Here is a 4279-nt window from a genome sequence, read left to right on the forward strand (position 1 = left end):
CACTGAAGAATTGATGCTTTTGAACTGTGGTGTTGGAGAAGACTCTTGAGAATCCCTTGGACTGCAAGGAGATCCAACCAGTCTATCCTAAAGGAGATCAGACCTGGGTGTTCATTGGAGGGACTGATGTTGAAGCTGAAACTTTAATACTTTGGCCACCTGATGCGAAGAGCTGACTCATTTGAAAAGACCCTGATGCTGGGAAAGATTGAGGGCAGGAGGAGAAGGGGATGACAGGAGATGGTTAGATGGCATCACTGACTCAATGGCCATGGGTTTGGGTAAACTCTGGGAGGTGGTGACGGACAGGGAGGCCTAGCATGTTGCGGTTCATAGGGTCACAAAGAGTCGGACATGACTGAGCAACTGAACTGAACTGAACTGAATTATCATAAGTCTGGGGTACAACTGATATGGTTGTAACATTGATCAAATGGAAGCTGGTCTTCAGAAGTGACCACAGTCCTGCTTCAATATGCCCTTGTCCTACATAGCTTCTAGAATATGACTTCTTATGAGAATGACCTCCCCCCAAAATATCATTAAAACTAGAACCCTTGTCTCGGGCTCTGCTTCTATAGAACCTGAGCAAAAAAATTAAACTTAAAGAATTTAAATCATGTGTCAAATATAATAAGCAAGACAGAAAGTTTCAATCCTAAATTAAAATTAATCTGGCCATTCTGTTGTCTGGCTATTTCAGAAGAATTTGGTGATGAAGGAATCAGGTGCTATGGCTCATCCAAGATTTCTATCCCTCTGCTTCAACACAGAAACACAAGTCCAAAGTATATATGGCACAATCATAAAAAAGAAGGTACATCACCGATGAGTTTTCTTAAGGCTCACTTCATGTCACTATTTCTCAGGCTGTAGGTAAAAGGAATCATCATTTGAGGAACCACAATGTACATAACTGAACCCACTGCTTCTGTCTTCCTAGATGAGTCAGTAACCACAGAACTAACGTGAACTCCAAAACTGCCCCATAGAATAAGAACACAACTGAGAGGTGAGCCCCACAGGTGGAAAAAGCTTTAAGCTTTGCTCCTGCTGAAGGCATTCTCAAAACAGAGGAGACAATTTAAGTGTAAGAGAAAATGATCCCTAAAAGAGGAATACCACCAAACAGGCTAGCTACAGAATATATCAGGATGTTATTGATGAGGGTATCAGAACAAGCCAGCTTGATGACCTGAGCAAATTCACAGAAGAAGAGAGAGGTCCTTGCAGAAGGACAGTCTCAATAACATCAGACAATGGAGTAAGTCAACCATAGTGCTAATGAACAGTGAACGTAGAATCAGCAGAACACAGAGTTGGGGGTTCATGATAACTGTGTACCTCAAGGGGTAACAAATGGCCACATGGCGATCATAGGCCATTGCTGCAAGGAGAACATTCTCCATACCACCAAAAACCTGAACAAAACCAATCTGGGTGAGGCAGCCTGTATGAGTAATGTGCTGTATCTGTGCTTGGATGTTGACCAGCATCTTTGGGATTGTGGTAGTGCTTATACAGACATCAATAAAGCAGAAGTTGGAAAGAAAGAAGTACATGGTGGGGGGGAGGTGGGAGTCAGAGATGACCGCCAGGATGATGAGCAGGTTTCCCAAGACAGTAATCAGGTACATGGACAGGAACAGACAGAAGAGGAGGGGCTGTAGTTCTGGATTATGTTAGTCCCAGGAGAAAAAATTCTGAAATATCTGTTTGATTTCTGGGCTCCATGTTGTTGATGAATCTGAAGGGAAAATGGCATGAAAAGAAAAGAAAATGAATGGTCTCCAGATGAGAGGCGCCAGCATCAATTGGGAACTTGTTAGAAATGCTAACTGTAGGTGTCACTCCAGATGTACTGCTGATAAACATTGGAGGTAACATCCAGAAATCTAAGTTTTAACAGACTCTCCAGATGAATTTGATAGATGTCATAATTTTTAAAACAGTGCTGGAGAGGGTGTAGAGAAAAGGGAACCCTCTTACACTGTTGGTGGGAATGCAAACTAGTACAGCCACTATGGAGAACAGTGTGGAGATTCCTTTAAAAACTGGAAATAGAACTGCCTTATGACCCACTGCTGGGCATACACACTGAGGAAACCAGAATTGAAAGAGACACGTGTACCCCAATGTTCATCGCAGCACTGTTTATAATAGCCAGGACATGGAAACTACCTAGATGTCCATCAGCAGATGAATGGATAAGAAAGCTGTGGTTCATATACACAATGGAGTATTACTCAGCCATTAAAAAGAATACATTTGAATCAGTTCTAATGAGGTGGATGAAACTGGAGCCTATTATACAGAGTGAAGTAAGCCAGAAAGAAAAACACCAATACAATATGCTAATGCATATATATGGAATTCAGAAAGATGGTAACAATAACCCTGTATACGAGACAGCAAAAGAGACACTGATGTATAGAACAGTCTTATGGACTCTGTGGGAGAGGGAGAGGGTGGGATGATTTGGGAGAATGGCACTGAAGCATGAATAATATCATATATGAAACAAGTCACCAGTCCAGGTTCGATGAACGATACTGGTTGCTTGGGGCTGGTGCACTGGGACGACTCAGAGGGATGGTACGGGGAGGGAGGAGGGAGGAGGGTTCAGGATGGGGAACACGTGTATACCTGTGGTGGATTCATGTTGATATATGGCAAAACCAATACAATATTGTAAAGTTAAAAAAAATAATAATAAAAAAACAGTGCATGAATAAAAGAAGTAATTCTATGTATATTTTGAACCTAAGAGAATATCCAGTAGCAACAGTTTTTGGTCATTTGAAGAGACAGGATTAGAAGATAAGACAAAATATGATACAAAATAATCAGGCATCCAAACAGGACTGTTTCTGTAAAGCAGCGGTCTTCCCTTACCTGGGGGAGACAGAAGTGGCCAAGACAGCCTTTATTATTTAGTGTATTACTTAGACTCAAACACTTTGAATTTAATCCAAGACCAGTACTTTTTTTGAGAATGCTCAAAGTAATTCAACTGTATGAGAAGCTTCCAGGTTCTCACTGTACAATGAAAACTATCAGAAAACTGTATCTGGATATTGCAATGAATAGAATAGAAATGAACAGAAAAAGAGCAGCCAACATAGTATTCAGCACATGGGACTCTCATACTGACATTTCTTATTATGGTTTTCTTTTTCTGTCATAAACAATGGCACCTGGCAAGTTTCATTCTTCCGAAGGAAGCAGTGGGATGGAGCAAGTCAAAGAAAGACAACAATAGAAAGAGAGAATATCCCTAGCATGACAGCTGCAAATTTCAGGGAAGTGTTTATGAGATGAAACTCAAGCTGGGAACATTTACCATGTAGATAAGGAATGAAGGAAATGTCCATGATATAAATATTCATTTGCCATGAACACATGATGAAATATATGATCATTAAGTGTATTAATGATCAATGAATGATCAATGCATATATAAATCAATACAAGTAATGGAAACCTATAAGAAAAAGAATTTGAATGACAAACTATGGCATTTGAAAATTTTATATTTATATATATATTGAATTGTTACAAGCGATAATCCATAATAAAAATAAACCTATAGAGCAAAAAAAAAAAAAATGGATATGAAGGGCTTGGTATCCACCCAGTCAATAGTATCAAATTCACCCACTTAATGGTCCTCATTCAAGGTGTTTTTATTGCAAGAAATAATGCAGATATATGTGAACAACTCACATCATGTGTTGGCACAATCTTATTTTCCTTCCCAAGGTAATCACTGTATGAACATAATATACATTAATTTTCAGCAATTTTTATTATAACTAGTGTTACTGCTCCAAAAATATGTTGTTTTTTATTTTGAAAGCTTTCAAAAACAACATATTTTTGGAGCAGTAACACTAGTTATAATAAAAATTACAAATCTAAACAACTTAATTCACAGAAACAGAGAGTAGAATGGTGGCTACCAGAGGCTACAGGGTTGGAGAAATAGAGAGATGCTGGTCAAAGCATACAAGCTTTCAGTTATAAGATGATAAGTTCCAGGGATCTAATGTACGGCATTATGACTTTAGTTAACAGTACTGTATTTTATAACTGAAAGTTTCTTACTGTATCAAATCATCACATTCTGAACCTTAAACTTATACAGTGTCACTGGTCAAAGTGTAGGTGAAAATGTTAGTGGTGTACCACTTTTTGCGACCCCATGGACTATAGCCCACCAGGCTCCTCTGTCCATGGGATTCTCCAGACAAGAATCAAGAATAGTGGGGTGGGTTGC

The 4279-nt window shown here is 39.2% G+C and overlaps 1 pseudogene; it reads right to left on the reverse strand.

Moving 5' to 3' along the window:
* Positions 1-803: 803 nt before the first annotated feature.
* On the reverse strand, positions 804-1734 carry LOC104999917 (annotated as a pseudogene).
* Positions 1735-4279: the final 2545 nt, after the last annotated feature.

Source organism: Bison bison, unplaced genomic scaffold, assembly GCF_000754665.1.
Source record: "Bison bison bison isolate TAMUID 2011002044 unplaced genomic scaffold, Bison_UMD1.0 scf7180017864365, whole genome shotgun sequence".
NCBI lineage: Eukaryota > Metazoa > Chordata > Mammalia > Artiodactyla > Bovidae > Bison > Bison bison.